Here is a 20679-nt window from a genome sequence, read left to right on the forward strand (position 1 = left end):
TTTTACCACATAATTTTAGTTGGGAAATTGTTCTATATGCAGCAGAATTATATTCACTTATGATCTTATAATCTTGTAGCCATAAGTGCATCCACTCACGAAGAGCTCTTGGCAATACCGTAGCCTTTAGGTGGTCATATCGTTCCTTCAAACTAGTCCATAGTTGAATGGGTCTTTCAAGGTTAAATATTCACTTTTTAACCCTCATCGAGATGATGGCGAAGGAAAATCATGGCTTTTGCCTTATCCTGACTTGATGCTTCATTTCCTTCTTTAAAAGTGTCACCAAGACCTTTAGCGTCAAGGTGAATTTCAGCATCAAGTACCCATGGCAAATAGTTATTCCCAGAGATGTCAAGTGCCACAAATTCAAGTTTTGACAAATTTGACATAGTGAAAACTATCATAGAAAATAAGTGAATTAGAATGATAAGAATTATTATCAATGAAAAAAAATCAATGCAGAACATAATCGTGTATTAACATTCTCTATATAATTGTTAGAACAAACAATTATGTGTAGTGCGATGATGAATTAGTACTTAATATTACACACAAGAACTTTAGACATGTAAGTATATTTTCAGAGAATAAATAAGTTGAAGTACTCTCATTAATAGGTACTAGTATATTTTGTTCTACTTAGAAGATATTTCAATATGTTAAGTAGGCATAAAACTAGATAATATCAATTCTGCCAAGTTTCAACATTGAATATGATTCATCTAATAGTTAATGACCTTTTGAAAATTTTGCAAAAATTCCTTCTAAATGCCTATTCTGTCATAACATTTGGATGTGGGATTAATTAGTCTAATCATGGTAATTCAATTTAATACTTATCTATTTATGTATAGGTTTAAACTTCTTCGTAGATTATATAATGAAATAACAATTTAACCGAAGCTTATTGTTTTCATACCAAGGCAATTATTATAATCATATTCAAAACAAGTTATGCATATGGTAATTAAATTGGTTAGAACTACGTGCTGATAACACCATGCATTTGTTTCTGAATCCCAGTATATGCGTTTGTAAATAACATTTGGCATTCAAACGCCAGATGCTAAACCCAGCAAAAGAGATGATATAATCAACCAACTCCAGTAAAGTTGAAAACGAGTGGATTTTGTAAGAACAAATCTAGGAGGATGAGTTCCTCGTTCGTGAAGAATCAACACTCAAGGACGATAATCCAACAGTATCAGGGCTTTTAAGCTGATCAAGCTGTTTCTTACCACGACGAAGTAAGTACTCAATATAAATAAAGTTCTTACGGTCAACTTGCTTAGAATTTTTGTGGAACTCAGCTGATACAATTGACTCAATTTGCCTTCTCTCCTCAACAGGCTTGGAGCGTGCTGCTCTTAGGAATCCCCTATATAGAGCAAGCACTTGCTTCTGCATCCCAGATAGCCTTGGTCCACTTGAGGCTCCCATTGCATCTTCAGGGTGAGCAATCTTATACTAGTTTCAGTTGTACATAAGAAAGGAAGTTTGCCACTGTCTTGGAATTCTGCTACGGACTGAAAGAACAGAGATTGTACATCAATTACAAGGCAAACTTGATGCAAAAACACACACACAAAAAAAGAGAGCAAAAAACACCACCGTGATTTGATCTACTCATATACTAGGATTCAAAAACATTTTCCACATATTCTTTTTAAATTTCAACTTCAAACACTCATTTTTTTAACTTCAACCAAATATTGTCCAAACGCCTACTTAGAATCTAACAAGTAAACTATTCTTTATCACTGAAAAACATCAAATTCTTCTTGTGGTTATGTTTCCCCGACAGATAAATAGATGCTAAATTCACAGCTATGCATAAATGAACAGGAACCTGCCCACGGAAACAGAAGAATGAACAGAACTTTTGAGTACTCAAATACAGAATAGAATGTTAATCTTTTTCCTTTATCTTTAACTTCATCAGTATAAATTGTCTTCCCCCACCCCCATCCCCCTTCGAGATATAAAAACTGGCATTTGGTTGACCTGATCTTTTCCATATTCACACTATAAAATAGAGTTTAAGGACATTTCCGAACAACTACTGAAAATAGATTTCAGTTGGATATATCAGGGAGAAAGAATCATTTTATCAGCACTGTAACTAATTTGAGTATATGGAAGGTCCATCTTTTTTCAGTTGTATGTGACTATTTAGCAGGAGTATAGTTAAGATATTGGTGAGAACTTTTCTCACTATATTTGGCCAATTACATCTGGAAAGAGCTTAAATCTTCAGCGTTTTTCTTCTCATCATCTCTGCCATTAGACTCGCTCTTCTTTTTTTCATTAGTAAGACCTTGATAAGTGAAAGTAAAAGCTAGGCAGACAGAATCGATTTATTTGCAGAGTAATTATTCTGAGTATATGGCAGGTCTACTTTTCCAGTTTTATGTGACTACTTAGCAGCAGTATACTTAAGAAATTGGTGAGGACTTCTCTTCCTATATACTCCCAATTACATTTGGAAAGAGCTTAAATCATCTTCGTTTTTCTTCTTCCCATCTCTGCCATCAGATTCACTCTTTATGAATCTTTTAGGCAGTTTAAAATAATGTTACCATCAACCTCATGTTAGAACCATAACAACTCAGCTTTTAGCCGCATAGATCTATGATAAAAGCCCATGCTTTTAAAGTAGAAGTGAGGCTAGAAGGGCTGAGCAGCTGTTCACCCTAACAATTCTCAGTTTTCCTAAGTACTTGTATCCTATATCTGGGCAGTGACATCTCGAAAGAACTCAACTCCCCTTCTTTCTTCTTCCTAATTCCGCCATAGATCTGCTTTTTACAGCATTATTAGACATGTAAACGACATTTCATATTTAAAACCTCTTTTTTAGAACCAGAAGTGCCTAGTCCCTAACTTACTCTTGGGTACTATAGTAAAAGGGCCTATATCATCCACACATAGCAGATCAAAGGGTTTGCAAAGTCTACAATGATTTAAGTTTAGCGTATAAATTCAGCTCACCTGGGTGATAGCTTTCTCAGCCTTACTAACAACTAGATTACACAAGTCATCGGAGTCTTGAGGAATATAATCTTCCGATTGACCACAAGGTGGTTTTGTCTCACCTTTGACCTCGAAGGGTGCTGCTCGTCTTTAGCTCCCCTGCAAGCATATTATGCTTCTCTTTCACCTAAAGAGATGCATTATATGCTTGTAGAGCCAATTTTTACAATCTAAACTAGTTAAATGTAATTTACATCATAGGACAAGAACGCATGAGGTTATTAAAAATGACTCCAAGCATTCATAACTGATGTTTCAAAAGGCAAAACTGAAACTTGCCTCAGGATAACTCCTATGTAAGACAAGATAGAAATACCCTGAGGCTATCATTGGACAGAAGTCCAATGGAGCAAACACCTAAATAGGAGGCATTTGCCTTGTGTACACTATACATCTTATACTATTTGCCTCACAATATTTTCTTCCTAAATTATGAAACAAAAAGTGAACTTCACACTTTATCAAAAAAGAAAGTTGACTTCTCAAGATTTATTGGTTCTGGGGCTGAAAATTGGAATAGATTCTTTCCATAACTAAGAATCTATGTCCAGCAGATTGCATGGAGTTAATGCAGATATGCAATGAAAGCTGTTGATCACCCCTTCTGCAACCTGCCCATCTTATTATGGATTTTCGGAAAATGAATGCCCATCTTATTGTGGTATTAGCGAGGATCTGACAGTTACAAGGTATCAAAAGCTCATCCATCAACAGACTATCAGCTATGACAAAAAAAAGCACAACTTTACAAGATCCTAAAGGGTGTCAAAAGCAAAGTAGATAGCATGTCTCATATAACTATAAATTTCTAAACATATTACACATATGATCTTTGATTGTTTTGACAGACCCATGCCAAATAGGCATGACATGGATAATGAAGCCATCTAAACACACTAAAAAGGCGAATGCATAAGTGGTTTTGTATCACCACTTGGAATCTCCCTGAATCTTCTTTTTCTTTTTGACAACCCAGAAATCTCCGAGGACCGTGGTACACACCTCGAAACTAAGCGGATAATGGGCACACTGCTTTATTTCTCTCCACTTAAATACCAAGTTTTTGTCTGCGATAAGGTTAAACACATAAGGTGCACCTAATCCACACGACATTGCGCTCTTACCACTAGACCAAAGCCCGGGGGCTGCGATAAGGTTAAACACATAAGGTGCACCTAATCCACACGACATTGCGCTCTAACCACTAGACCAAAGCCCGGGGGCAAAGCCCCTGGAAACTATTTTTCCATAACATTATTTAGAAAATATTTTACAATTGTTCATTGCTTAGATTAACAAGTTTTGGAGCTAATCCCTTCATTTATCTCATTAAGCTAAATTCTTTCACAAGATTCTCACTAAAAATATATATAAAAAAATAAAAGTTAAAAAACAACGTATTTTTCCTCTTTCAAAACATAAAACCCAAAACAAGACAATTAAAAGAATTCAAATATTACCCAGAAGAAAACCTTTGCATTCTATAAAAACCCTTCAGTACAATCACCAAGAAAAGAAGAGGGGAAAAAAGGGGATCCTTCAACTCCTTTATAGTCACAAACATTTCCAGCATCAATAAAAGAAAAAACAAAAACACATAAAGAAAATCAAATGGAGAAGCTATAGATTTGATGTGTAGAATTTAGAACTTATCGTATACGAGAACAATTTGATCCGAACTCGATCTTCAGATAGAAGAAGAAGTCGACAAATGTAATTTGTGAGGAACAAATTGTATGTCCAGCTTCTTTGGTTCTAAAAGGGAAATTAGAGATGCATGCATTTACTATTAATTTTTAAGAAAAACTAGAAAATGGAAAAGAAAATTGTGACTAACGCTTAGCCACGAAATGAAGTTCTGTTTGGTTTAAAATCTTAGTTGTTTTAATAAATTCTTTTTGGTAAATCCAATTATTAATCACAATAAGTATTTGGTAATTGTAACAAAGAATCAAATTTTAGTGCTAATGTAATGATGTAATTATTTTAATTGGTTAATATCACTTGATTTTCTAGAGGAGGTGGCGCACAGAGTCATTTTACCTATGATAAATTGAGCGTAAGCCTATGAACTTTATGCTAATATTGTTAAAAATAAAAATAGTATTTAATAAATAGACTGAAACACGAAATACATAGTATAATATTGTATTAGTGGAAAAAAAGGCATGACGCGTGAACTACCATCAAGGTGAATCAAGCGAATTCAAGAATTCAAGAAGGCACGGGAGAAACACCCCCGGTGTTTCTTTAGAAAAGGGTACCGGCCCTGACAGCTGGAAAAGAAGAAATAGGTGCGGAATGGATAAAGACCATAAAGAGGGAAGGTACACGAATCTGTTATAAATAAGAAAGGGAAATTGACATTGATCGTGGTTACGGGAAATACTCAGTCATAAATGTTGCCGTTACAATTATATATGGTAAAGGGTAATCAAGGCAATTAATGCCATTAACAAGCCAGAATTAAGTAGGGAAATCGTTATAATTATGTTCTCCTATATAAAGGTAAGGTATGGTCCTCATTTGTAATGGGATCTAAATTTTGATCAATATATGCAATTATTCTTTTGCTTTATTCGAAAGGTTCAAACCGCAATTCAGGGAGACATTATCAATCTATTTTGAATTTTCTTTCCTTGTCTATTATTTTCACTATTCTTTTTATTCTTCAGATTACCAAGAAAGTGAAGTACTTTTGGTTATCAGTAACTCGATTTCTTCTTGATATTGAATTTGACCGAGAAATCTATTTTTGGGTTAAACAAATTGGTTCCGTTACTAGAAATCTGATAATGTGTTCACTTTCCAAACTTCATTTTTAGCAACAAAATATGTCTACTGCTAACGAGAACAACCAGCTGAATCAACAAGGTGGAATTCCACCACATCGCACACCCACGGGTACTCCTCAGCACTCACGTGAAAGTTCACCTGAAAGGTCTGCTTCGCGCAATGATGGACAACATGGAGGCGACCAGACTGTTGAGCAGGATGCTTTGAAGCAATTGATTGCAGAACACGTGAATGAAGCGCTGCAAGCTTTTGTTAGAGGATTACCCAACGTAGCACAAACTCCACCACCATTTAATACAACCACCTTGGAGAATCCACGTTCAGGACTCGATAACTCTGGTAGTGGCGAAATGCCCAATGAATCTCGCGATGGAGGGTCAGGTACACCAAATAATTTCAATTTACAAAGTATAGTACTAACTTTGCAGAAACAGTTGAAGGAGCAAAATGGGCGTATAGAACAAACACCTGGCGTGCCTTTTGTGATCAAAGGTGTAGATATTGACAAGTATTCACAACAACCCTGGAAGCCAAGTGCAACACATTTGCCAATTCCGAAAATGTTTAAAATGCCTGATGTCACACCTCCTTTTTTCCGAGGGGATAGGGGAGTTTTTCCAATTAAAGTGACATTAATCGAAATGGGATTATTTATTTAATTTCAGAGTCGCCACTTGGAATAATTTATGGTGTCCCAAGTCACCGATTTATTTTAAATCCCAAATCAAGGAAATTTGACTCTGTTTTAAAGTCTGCGAAACCAGAAGACCGGGTAAGGAATTCTGTTAACCCGGGAGAAGTTGTTAGGCATTCCCGGATTCCGTGGTTTTAGCACGGTCGCTTTAATCATACATGGCTTAACTAATTTGTTTAATTACTTATTTTTAGCACCTATATGTGTTTTACCTTTTTACCGCTTTTAATTATGGCGTTATGGATTTATCTTTGAAAACGGATCACATGTGTGTAAATCCGCTTTATTCAGCGTGCTAAAAATCATGTCGCGCGTACATGTACACGATTAACCACGCTTTATTAATTATCAAGATTGTTTGGACAAAGTCACGCGAACGCGTACTTCGATTTATTTTGGAAAATCATAATTATGTTACGCAATTTCCTAAGTTTGGGATTATTGCAAGGCCTTGAGTTATGGAAAGTATGGAAGAAATAAAGTGGATTAATTATGGAGAGGTGGGATAGCTTATTTAAATATATACTAAAGTTATCGAGCCTCGCTAATTGAAAGCATCTTTGTCCATACTCTCTTCCTTTTCTATTAGCTTTAACTCTTATTTTAATGTCAAATGTAATTCTCATCTCTCGAGATCGAAACCCATAGCCTATTTATGAACAACATTTAGTATGAAATTCAAGTAACCAACACTGCCAACAAATATTCTAGAGATATTAAAGTTTTCAAATCATCTGAAAATTAGAACTAAGGATCAATTTTTCCAATAGATTCCAAAACAAAGCAAGAAGCATCAAGTAAAATATACATATAGGTCCTCTGTTAACAAACAAGCAAATAGAGCTCATATTTGAAAATCCTACAATAACAATCACTGTCAGAGATTACCCCTCAAGACTTCAGCAGTAAAGAGTGTTCTACAAATTGCAGCCGACAACTCTTAAACGCCTGATTCATATCTGTTCGTGCTTAATTTCAGCATTCACACTTTAGCATCAATAAGTGAACATTTCAGTAACAAACAGCCCAATTACCTTTCGTTTACATCCACAAATACACAATTAACAGTAATATTGGAGATGATAAACATGATAATAATCTGGCTATTCACACGCTTTAAGCTAACTTGAAGATAAACTTTTATATGATTCGAACACAAATAGATCTCACAAACAAATCAAAATTCGGACCTGCTACTTGACTTTATATAAAATCAGTACATAAAAAAACAACAAATAAGGATTTCATTGAAGAAAGGAGAGGTTCAATCATTTCAAAAATAAGAACACAAGCTTAGAAGTGTGTACCTAATATTCGCAATTGGAATCAAAATGGCCAACTAGAGGCGAATCAGTGAAAGATGGAGCTCAGCTAAACAGCCCACAGATTCAGCAACATAAACAGCGACAAACCAGCGACCAAACGAGCCATTAAACTCGGTAATTCCCCAAAAATGTAAAAAAAAATGAATTGATTGCACTCAGCTTTGTAACCTTGAATTTCAGATGTGAACTCTGTAATTTCTAGCTGTTTCTAGAGGCTTAGGCATGTGGGATTGAGTGTGTGTGTGCGTGAGGTGCAGGTGAGAGAGTGACGAAGGGGAGGCGGGCAGCTAGGTTTTTTGGTTGTCGAAGGGAGGGGGTCTCCGCCGTTCTTCAGAGAGATCGGAACTAGGGAATGGCTGCTAAGGTTTTTTGGGGAGGGGTCCGTTCTTGTGCCCATCTCCTTTCAGAAGCATCTGTCCCCCTTTTTTAATGTGGAAGGGATTAGGTCATTTGGGATGGGTTTTAGGACAGATTTTGAGCACAATTGGGCCCTTTGAAATTGTTTTGGCCCACTTCCATTGAAAGACCAATCAGCCCAACTTCTTTATCCTTTTAGTCTTTTATGTGTAGCCACTAATTTACTACATCACATATAAAGCTTAAATTGCAAAGTTAACCTATTTACTAATTTTTATCTATCAATTAATTAATTAATTACCTTAACAATGTAAACTAATAAAAGAAAATTATTAATTTAAAACCAAAAGCTAAAATGTAAAAATAACTATGGTTTTTCTTTTGAGATTTTTCGTTTGATAGTGCACTTAATTGACGTAATTAAATCCTAAATGCAATTGAGATTTAAAATGTTGTGAGATGAAGAATTTAATATTTTTTTATGATTTTTTATGATTTTAAAACACATCTAAATATGCATGAACAATGCAAATAAATGCAAAACAAATTGGATAAAAATGAAGAAAAATTCCTACAATTCTATGAAGTAATTAAAGAAAACTATTTTGGAATATTTTTAGGAGTGATTTGCATTAGGGCAAAAATTAGGTGCTCACACCTGATATTCCTAAATATGATGGGACATCCGACCCACGGGACCATGTTTCTACATTCACTACAGGCGTGAAAGGCAATGATTTAACCAAACATGAGATTGAATCGGTTTTGGTTAAGAAATTTGGCGAAACTTTCACAAAAAGAGTGTTAACATGGTACTCACTCTTACCTTAAAACTCCATTAATTCTTTTCCTGAGCTTGCAGATTCATATATAAAGGCGCATTCAAAGGCTCATAAAAGTTGAAAAAAGGATGGAGGATATCTTCAAAGTTAAACAAGGGAGTACGAAATTGCTCAGAGAATTCGTAGATATATTCCAACGTGAGAGAATGATGTTGCCACGAGTACCTGATAGGGCGGCTATAGCATTTGCGACCAACTTGAACGAGAAAAGTTCAGAAGCCATGAGGAGGTTGAAAGAAAGTTTGCAGGAGTTTCCTGTAACAATTTGGAACGATGTGTACAATCGATACAATACGAAGCTGCGGATAGAAGAAGATACGGTTACACAACAAAGGGTTGATGAAATATCAGGCTCAAGATGCTCGGAATCAGAAAGAAGATCTGGTAAAAATAGGTACGAACTTTACATGGGAGCTGCAGGGCGAGATTCCCGACCTAAACGAGATAATGCACGATTTGATTCAAGTTTAAGGCAAAAAGAGGAAATTTCTTCTTCTAGATTCAAAAAAGAGCGAGACGCCCAGAGAACCGATTCCAATACTTAATCAAGAATAGGAGATTATAGCTTTAACGCTAGCACCTCTGAATTGGTGGTTGTTCTAAGAGGAATGGGAGATAAGGTGCGATGGCCAAAAGAGATGAGATCTGATTCAAATAAAAGGAACCCAGATTTCTGGTGTGAGTTTCACAATGACCATGGCCATAGAATAATAGACAGCAGGCTTTTGCAAGGGGAGGTTGAACATCTACTGAAGCAAGGTTATCTTACTGATCTGTTCAGTGAGAAAGGGAGACAATCAATCATGAAAAACAGGCAAGAACCCTCAGAGCCTCCATCACCAAAAAGAACAGTCAACGTCATAACCGGAGGAGGTGAAGTCAATGGGGTGACATACACAGCTGCTAAAAAAGACATCAAAAGTTATTGTCACTCACGGAAAATGAGTTCGCCAAGTCTTGGAAGGTGACAGTATAATGTTTGATGACGAAGATGCAGATGGCTTGATGATTCCTCACAATGATGCACTGATAATATCTTTACTTGTACATGATACTAATGTAAAACGCATTTTGATTGACTTAGGTAGCTCAGTAAATATCATTTTACTAAGGGTGATAAATGAAATGCAAGCTAATGAAAAGGTTATATCAAAGTCACGGTCTTTGTTTGGATTTGTTAATTCAAGCATCATTCCGAAAGGAGAAGTTGTAATGGCTACGCTTGCATATAGAGTCATCAAAGATACAAAGTTCCAGGTAACAGAAGCGGACATGGCCTATAATATAATCTTGGGAAGGCCATGGATTCATGATATGAATGTTGTCCCGTCCATGTTGCATCAAGTTATCAAATTCCCTTCACATTGGGCCCGAGCTTCCCTTGGCATACCTTCGTTACCATTACTAAGAAAAGTAAGTAGGAATCCGTCCCAGATAAACTATTGATCTAGCTCTTTCGTCCGACGAATTCGGGGAGATCAACAAGCTTCATGGAGCATTAATTTAGTAGTGATTGCAAATGCAACAACCAACGAAGCAGATACAAAATAGCAATTAAATAATTCAGTTGGGTACGCTTCTATCCATACCTCAACTTAAAACACACAAGGTCAGACTGATATCGATTCAAGACCTGATGTGATTCAAGAGCTAGAGGAAAACGAGAACATTAAAACAACCACGGAGGAGCTCGAAGCTGTGATATTATTTGTCCACTGGCCAGATAGAAAAGTTTACATCGGAACAAATTTGAGACCATAAATAAAAGGTAAGTTAACTGAATTTTTACGTGCTAATACAGATTGATTTGCTTGGTCACATTCAGATTTGATAGGTATACTACGAGAGGTGATGACTCATAAGCTAAATGAGGATCTGTTACACCCACCTCTCAAGAAAAAGAAAGGGACCTTCAAAAATCAAGTGATACAGGATGAGGTACAAAAACTTCTAAAAATCGGTTCAATACGAGAGGTAAAGTACCCTGACTGGTTAGCTAATACTTTTCTGGTTCCAAATAAGATTGGAAAATGGCGAGTCTGTGTAGATTATACTGATTTAAATACTGCTTTTCCTAAAGATTCATTTTCTTTACCACACACAAATCAATTAATTGATTCTACCGCAGGTCATGAGCTTTTAAGTTTTTTAGATGCTTATTCTGGTTATAATCAGATAAAAGTGGACCCTTTAGATGAGAAAAAAACCCCATTTATCACAGACAGGGGGACTTATTGTTACAAAGTCATGCTTTTTTTGTTTGAAAAATATTGGAACCACATATCAAATATTGGTGACCAAAACGTTTCAAGAACACCTGGGAAAAACTATGGAGGTCTACATAGATGATATGTTGGTCAAGTCAACACACGCAGGAAATCATTTTCAATATTTGGCTGAGACCTACTTAATTCTGGCTTGTTAATGGCATTAATTGACTTGATTACCCATTGCCATATATAATTGTAATGGCAACATTAATGACTGAGTATTTCCCATAACCACGATCAATGTCAATTTTTCTTTCTTATTTATAACAGATTTGTGTACCTTCCCTCTTTATGATTTTTATCCATTCCGCTCCTATTTCTTCTTTTCCAGCTGTCAGGATCGGTACCCTTTTCTAAAGAAACATCGGGGGTGTTTCTTCCGTGCCTTCTTGAATTTTTTAATTCGCTTGATTGGAAGTACCACATGTCACCTTGATGGTAGTTCACACGTCATGCCTTTTTTTTCACCAATACAATATTATACTATGTAATTTCGTGTTTCAGTCTATTTATTAAATACCATTTTTAACAATATTAGCATAAAGTTCATATGCTTACGCTCAATTTATCATAGGTAAAATGACTCTGTGCGCCACCTCCTCTAGAAAATTAAGTGATATTAACCAATTGAAATAATTACATCATTACACTAGCACTAAAATTTGATTCTTTGTTACAATTACCAAATACTTATTGTAATTAATAATTGGATTTATCAAAAAGAATTTATTAAAACAGTTATGATTTTAAACCAAACAAAACCTCATTTCGTGGCTAAGCGTTAGTCACAATTTTCTTTTTCATTTTCTAATTTTTCTTAAAAATTAATAGTAAATGCATGCATCCCTAATTTCCCTTTTAGAACCAAAAAAGTTGGACATACAGTTTGTTCCTCACAAATTACATTTTTCGACTTCTTCTTCCATCTGAAGAATGAGTTCGGATAAAATTGTTCTCGTATACGGTAAGCTCTAAATTCTACACATCAAATCTATAGCTTCTCCATTTGATTTTCTTTCTAAGTTTTTATTTTTTTCTTTTATTGGTGCTGGAAATGTTTGTGACTATAAAGGAGTTGAAGGATCACCTTTTCCCCCCTCTTCTTTTCTTGGTGATTGTACTGAAGGAGTTTTATGGAATGCAAAGGTTTTCTTCTAGGTAATATTTAAATTCTTTTAATTGTCTTATTTTGGGTTTTATGTTTTGATAGAGGAAGAATACGCTGTTATTTATTTATTTATTATTATATTTTTAGTGAGAATCTTGTGAAAGAATTTAGCTTAATTAGATAAATGAAGGGACTAGCTCCAAAACTTGTTAATCTAAGCAATGAACAATTGTAAAATATTTTCTAAATAATGTTATGGAAAAATAGTTTCTAGGGGCTTTGCCCCGGACTTTGGTCTAGTGGTAAGAGCGCAATGTCGTGTGGATTAGGTGCACCTTATGTGTTTAACCCTATCGCAGACAAAAACTTGGTATTTAAGTGGAGAAAAATAAAGCGGTGTGCCCATTATCCGCTTAGTTTCGAGCTGTGTCACGGTCCTCGGAGATTTCTGGGTTGTCAAAAAGAAAAAGAAGATTCAAGGAGATTCCAAGTGGTGATACAAAACCACTTGTGTGGACTTGTTATGAGTATTGGGTACGTTTATGCATTCGATGTGGATAAATTCGCCTTTTTAGTATGTTTAGATGGCTTCATTATCCATGTCATGCCTATTTGGCATGGGTCTGTCAAAACAATCAAAGATCATATGTGTAATATGTTTAGAAATTTATAGTTATATGAGACATGCTATCTACTTTGCTTTTGACACCCTTTAGGATCTTGTAAAGTTGTGTTTTTTTCTGTCATAGCTGATAGTCTGTTGATGGATGAGTAGTGTTGTTATAATATTTTTTTGATACCTTGTAACTGTCAGATCCTCGCTAATACCATAATAAGACGGGCATTCATTTTCCGAAAAACCATAATAAGATGGGCAATTTGCAGAAGGGGTGATCAACAGCTTTCATTGCATATCTGCATTAACTCCATGCAATCTGCTGGACATAGATTCTTAATTATGGAAAGAATCTATTCCAATTTTTACCCCCAGAACCAATAAATCTTGAGAAGTCAACTTTCTTTTCTGATAAAGTGTGAAGTTCACTTTTTGTTTCATAATTTAGGAAGAAAATATTGTGAGGCAAATAGTATAAGATGTATAGCGTACACAAGGCAAATGCCTCCTATTTAGGTGTTTGCTCCATTAGACTTCTGTCCAATGATAGCCTCAGGTTATTTCTATCTTTTCTTACATAGGAATTATCCTGAGGCAAGTTTTAGTTTTGCCTTTTGAAACATCAGTTATAAATGCTTGGAGTCATTTTTAATAACCTCATGCATTCTTGTCCTATGATGTTAATTACATTTAACTAGTTTAGATTGTAAAAATTGGCTCTACAAGCATATAATGCATCTCTTTAGGTGAAAGAGAAGCATAATATGCTTGCAGGGAAGCTAAAGACGAGCAGCACCCTTCGAGGTCAAAGATGAGACAAAACCACCTTGTGGTCAATCAGAAGATTATATTCCTCAAGACTCCGATGACTTGTGTAATCTAGTTGTTAGTATTATCTGAGGGAATCTGATAATACTGTGGTTCAAGATGCTCGGAATCAGAAAGAAGGTCAAAATATGCAGGTATAAATTGTACTTCTTTCCTATCAATCGCAAGTCATAATATAGTACTATTATTCTTATATAGTTACAAGTTTTAAATTTGTCTTACACTTCATATTACAGTATTTCCTTTACTATAGTTGCAAGCTTTAATTCCATCTTACAGACATTGAAGTTTCTAGCTTAAGATTTCTTTGGCATCATTCTATTCTAATTTGTACTGGTGATAGTTATCATTGGCATCCTTCTAATTTTAGTCACTTTGAAGAAACTAATAACAATTGTAGTTTTACATCACATGGTCTAGCAAACTGAATGAACAAAATACAAAAACAATGAAGAATTAACCAAAGACTTGGCCGATGGCTGGAGAATCATTGCAATAATTTCATTGAGGAAAGAGTTTCTATTTTTAAAAGACTCATGAAAAGTGACTAGTTTTGTTTACTACTACTCAAACTTCAAGATAAGTAACTGAAATGTTGGGCTGAGGAGGGAAAAGAACTAGCATGTTTGAGGAGACTGAAAAATCTTCTTAATACCAAAGCTCTAGCGCATATTTTGATTTGGTAGGCCATACGTAGGGGTGGAAAATGGGCTAGTTGAATTAAATTTGGGCGGATCAAAATGGGTTGGATCAATGAACGGGTCATAACCCAACCCATCCAAAATTGATTTTAGGTCAAAATAGATTTGGGTCGAGATGAGTCAAGAAGTAACAAGTCAAAACCCAACCCCTCAATTATCACATAAATTTAAGCAATTGATCGGTAAACAACAATTTACGCTAACTCAACATATGTTTCGGTCAAATTGTAGCAGCAAATTTTTGGCAAAATGTTAGTTTTAAGATTGCAGAATCTATTGCAAGGATTTAGGTCTCGACTACATTTCAGAAAATTTAAAGAAGCTTATGAAATTACAACTTTTACGATTATGGGTCATTTGACACCTCTAGCCATACCTGGTTGCATCTACTGGACTATTTGGAAGGAAAGAAACTTAAGAAGTTTAGAAGGAAAGAGGGACTCATTAAGCTAGGTTGAAATTGAGCATATTCTTCATTTAGCGGCCTGGTGTAATATTTATGTCTTACCTGGGTTAGACAAGCAACTCGATTTATACTAGATTCAGTAATATATGTGTAATTATCTATTCACTGCACTCTAGCTCAGATTTTAATTATTGAAATAAAGTTACCGAAAAAAAAAGAAGATTGTAAGAATCCTTTTGATAACACACTGTAGCTTTTAGCTCATAGACATCTCAAGTATCCTTATGATTTATAGAGGAAAGTTATCTGCAGTGCAACAACGAAAGTAAGAAATCAGTGTGTAGAGCAGACGAGAGGAAATAGATAAAAATTAAGTGACAAATGAGACAATGTTAGCACCGGATATTTCAAACCCCTGAGTAGACATCGTTGCTTCGGTGCCTTGTTCCTTATCACTGCCTTGCTAATCTAGGTGAGACATTATAGGGCCTCAATGAACACTTTCAGAATTATTGAGATGTATTTTTATACTTTGCATAGCTGAATTAGTTTGTTAGCACTTACTTTGTTGCTTGCTTAGCTTTCACTTAGCCTGGGGAGGGTAGTGTGTATGCAATAACAAAATAACAATAACCCAGTAAAATTTTACAAGTAGGGTCTGGGGAGGGTAGTGTGTACGCAAATTTTACCCCTTCCCCGAGAGGGTTGAGAGGTTGTTTCGGATAAACTCTCGGCTCAAGAAGACGAAAAGAGAGATAATATATCAGTACTATAAACATAAAATAATAGAAATAATAACAGAAACATAAGAATAGATGCAAAGCACTAACAATAATCAGTAGATAAGGTCTGGCATAAAGAAAAACTGTAGAATAGTGCGAACACAACATGAACCACTAACAGTCTAAGACAAAACTCTATCAGACTAGCCTCACACCTCTACAAAGTAGAACAATGCTAACTTGGGTAAAATCATGTTTCTGCTTCTGGAGCATATTTTGATTTGGTAGGACATACCTGGTGCATCTAGTGGACCATTTGGAAGGAAAGAAATCTAAGAAAGTTTGAAGGAAAGAGGGACTCACTAACTATCTAGGTTGAATTTAAACATATTCTTCTTTTAGCAGCCTGGTGTAAGAGGAAGTATAAAATTAAGTGACAAATAAGACTATGTTAGCACTTAGTACCGGATATATCAGACCCCTAAGCAGACATCTTTCCGCAAACATAGAATTAGAGCAACAACTTTTGCAGGACTTTTGTTGCTTCAGTGACTTATTTTCTATTACTGCTTTACTAATCTAGGTGAGACATCATAGGGCCTCAATGAACAGTTTCAGATTATTGAGATATATTTATATACTTGTATAGCTGAATTAGTTGGTTAGTTAGTGGCTTAGCTGTCAATTAGTTGGTATTAGTCAGTTAGATAGTTACAGATATTTTGTATAGATATACTGGTTTCAGATATTTTATTTTTTCTTGATACGTGACTCAAATGGCCTGCTCTTTTCAGTGCAGATAATATTGCAAACCCTTATAACTTTAAAATGAGTAATTAAATTATTCGGGTAAGGAGGAAAGGGGGTCTAGTGTATTTTTTCTGGAAAAATTAAGAGCCTTTCACGTCCTTCTAAACTTAGAAAGAGTAAAGTAATTAAATAACCTTTTTAGTTTTCATCTAGCACAGTCTAGTCGCATGAGCAAAATACAAAAACAATGATGCAACAAGGAAAGTGACGGAAGAACTTCAAAAAGGGTGGATAGTTAGTTTCATAAATCTATTGAGGAAAGAGTTTTCCGATTTAAAGACAATCAAAGTGTCCAGTTCTATTCACTGCTACTCATGCTGCAGCAGATTAAAATTCCAGATGAGTTACTGAAATGTTGGACAAAGAACGGAAGGGAACTAGTGAATGTTTGTAGAAACTGAAGAATATGCTTCTTTGGGTTGATTAAAACTGGGAGTAGATTGAAACTTGGTTAGATGAGATAAATGCTTCAAATTACTTCAACCGTACATAGGTTTTGCTATTTTATTTTAGCAGTAACTTTTCCACTAGATATACATTGATACATGCACTTTCAAACAGAATTAAATTGGAGTCAAATTATCAATGTCTTGGTGGGAATTGCTTTGGGATTGAAGCAGGTGCACAATTGCAGTCCTCCATTGATCTTCAATGACTTAAAACCATCCAACATACTTTTGGATGAGGTAATTACTTTATTAAATTTATTAAGATATGTCAAAACTTTAATATCTTATTCATTAAAATACAAATATAGGAATTAAATGCAGTTTTGTGCGATTTTGGGGCGGCTTCACCAACAACAAGGGAGAAAAGATAAAAGAAGTGGAAACAACAAGATGGTAACGCATGTAATATTCAGTTCTGGGCCCAAACCGAATACAAAAGAAAAAGACGTGCAGTTGCCAAGAGATTGAGAGAAAATGGGTGCTCTAAAGAAGATGCCACAAAAATTACTGACCTCGCCTTAAGGTGCACTCAGTGCGAGATACGTAAGAGGCCCAATCTTGATCGAATCATTCAGGAGCTACAAATGCTTGACCATGGCGGCTCTTTCCTTAAGAAAGCAAGCTGTTTTCGTCTACTTTAAATTGGGGATTGGCAAGTGTGTTTTTTTGTGAAGACTTCCATGTGCAAGATCCATTCTGACAATTTAGATTAAGAGAATTTAGATGAGACTCACCTCTGAGACATGGTTTAGATCCGCTTGGCCGGAATCAATGACCTATCTCCTTTTTTTGCGGTGAAAACTTAGCCTTGTAGTATTGTGGGGTACACGTTATTATTGTGGGGTACACGCATTTATTTTCTTGGATATATCTCCTAGTCCTAGTATAGTGTGTGTGTATATATATACACACACACTGAATTATAGTAATATTCGAAGTCCTTTCTCAAATTTAGGTAACTTAATACTCCTTCCGTCTCATAATATGTGTCGTGATTCTCTTGTGCACGCCCATTAAGAAAGAATAATTTTTGACTATTTTATCCTTATTAAATATTTTTTCAATTTATGTGTCATCTGCATCAATGACATTATCCATATTTTTACTAAATGTGAATGCAATTGATTTGCTTTATAGAATATATGAATAGACACCTAGGATAATTAACAAATCAATAATGCAAACTCTCCCAACAAATAAATGGCATTCATCTTCCCTTCAAACAAAATTTCAAACGTAACTATTGTGGAGCCAATAAATTCAATTTGAAAGTTACTTTAGTTTCATTTGAAAATTTAATATTCCCTACCTAAAATTTCCTATAAAAAAATGCTTCACTAAATTCTTGAAATGAACACGGATTCAACACAAAGTCATCAATTTCCATTAATCCAAATAGATCTAAATATGCATGCTGAACTTCGTGTGGCTAATGGTGTTATTCCTGATCTAAATATTACTACAGAAACTATTCCTAGTCAAAATATTGAATCTACCCATCAAAAAGTTAGAATGTCTTATGTGAATCAATATAAGTTTGAATATACTTTATAAAGAACTTTGGTATTTAAAATATTGATTGAATTAGTGTAAACATGATTAAAGTATTTAAGATGTCATTGGGCTCGATGTCTTTAGGGGACCAAATGTAAGAAAGAAAAAGAATTTTTAAGGGACCGTAAGAATCCCTTTGTTATATTCCTCAACACCTTGTGGTTCAAGACGCACGAAATCAGAAAGAAGGTCTGGTAAAAATAGGTACGAGCCTTACATGGGAGCTGCAGGGCGAGATCCCCGACCTAAACAAGATAATGCACGATTTGATTCAAGATTAAGGCAAAAGGAGGAAGTTTCTTCTTCTAGATTCAAAAGGGAGCGAGACGCCCGGAGCAACGATTCCAATACTTAATCAAGAATAGGAGATTATAGCTTTAACGCCAGCACCTCTGAATTGGTGGTTGTTCTAAGAGGAATGGGAGATAAGGTGCGATGGCCAAAAGAGATGAGATCTGATCCAAACAAAAGGAACCCAGATTTCTGGTGCGAGTTTCATAATGACCATAGCCATAGAACAACAGACTGCAGGCTTTTGCAAGGGTAGGTTGAACATCTACTAAAGCAAGGTTATCTTACTGATATATTCAGTGAGAAAGGGAGACACTCAATCATGAAAAACAGGCAAGAACCCCTACAGCCTCCATCACTAAAAAGGATAGTCAACGTCATAACCGAAGGAGGTGAAGTCAATGGGGTGACGTACACAGCTGCAAAAAAAGACATCAAAAGTTATTATCACTCACGTGAAACGAGTTTGCCAAGTCTTGGAAGGTGACAGTATAATGTTTGATGACGAAGATGCAGATGGCTTGATGATTCCTCACAACGATGCACTAATAATATCTTTATTTGTACATGATACTAATGTAAAACGCATTTTGATTGACCTAGGTAGCTCAGTAAATATCATTTTACTAAGGGTGGTAAATGAAATGCAAGCTAATGACAAGGTTATACCAAAGTCACGGTCTTTGTTTGGATTTGATAATTCAAGCATCGTTCCGAAAGGAGAAGTTGTAATGGCTACGCTTGCATATAGAGTCATCAAAGATACAAAGTTCCAGGTAATAGAAGCGGACATGGCCTATAATATAATCTTGGGAAGGCCATGGATTCATGATATGAATGTTGTCCCGTCCACATTGCATCAAGTTATCAAATTCCCTTCACATTGGGCCCGAGCTTCCCTTGGCATACCTTCGTTACCATTATTAAGAAAAGTAAATAGGAATTCGTCCCAGATAAACTACTGATCTAGCTCTTTCGTTCGACGAATCCGGGGAGATCAACAAGCTTCATGGAGCATTAATTTGGTAGTGATTGCAAATGCAACAGCCAACGAAGCAGATACGAAATAGCAATTAAATAATTCAGTTGGGTACGCTTCTATCCATACCTCAACTGAAAACACACAAGGTCAGACTGATATCGAGTCAAGACCTAATGTGATTCAAGAGCTAGAGGAAAACGAGAACATTAAAACAACCATGGAGGATCTCGAAGCTATGATATTATTTGTCCACTGGCCAGATAGAAAAGTTTACATCGGAGCAAATTTGAGCCTAGAAATGAAATGTAAGTTAATTAAATTTTTACGTGCTAACGCAGATTGCTTTGCTTGGTCACATTCAGATATGACAGGTATACCACAAGAGGTGATAACTCATAAGCTAAATGAGGATCTGTTATACCCACCTCTCAAGAAAAAGAAAAGGAAGCAAGGGACCTTCAAAAATCAAGTGATACAGGATGAGGTACAAAAACTTCTAAATATCGGTTCAATACGAGAGGTAAAGTACCCCGACTGGTTAGCTAATACTGTTGTGGTTCCACATAAGATTAGAAAATGGCGAGTTTTTGTAGATTATGCTCAGTTAAATAATGTTTGTCCTAAAGATTCATTTCCTTTATCACACATAGATCAATTAATTGATTCTACCGCAGTTCATGAGCTTTTAAGTTTTTTAGATGTTTATTCTGGTTATAATCAGATAAAAGTGGACCCTTCAGATGAGAAAAAAACCTCATTTATCATAGACAGGGGGACTTATTGCTACAAAGTCATGCCATTTTATTTGAAAAATACTGGAGCCGCATATCAAAGATTGGTGACCAAAATGTTTTAAGAATACGTGGGAAAAACTATGGAGGTCTACATAGAC

The 20679-nt window shown here is 35.5% G+C and overlaps 1 non-coding gene across 1 annotated transcript; it reads right to left on the bottom strand.

Annotated features, from left to right (window-relative positions):
• Positions 1-936: 936 nt before the first annotated feature.
• On the bottom strand, positions 937-15586 carry LOC107826963 (uncharacterized). The gene is made up of 2 exons (XR_012708866.1): positions 7834-15586; positions 937-1529 (listed from the first exon to the last, which is right to left on the bottom strand). It is a non-coding gene; the product is annotated as an uncharacterized LOC107826963 (transcript).
• Positions 15587-20679: the final 5093 nt, after the last annotated feature.

This window comes from Nicotiana tabacum, chromosome 4 (genome assembly GCF_000715075.1).
Source record: "Nicotiana tabacum cultivar K326 chromosome 4, ASM71507v2, whole genome shotgun sequence".
Classification (NCBI taxonomy): Eukaryota; Viridiplantae; Streptophyta; class Magnoliopsida; order Solanales; family Solanaceae; genus Nicotiana; species Nicotiana tabacum.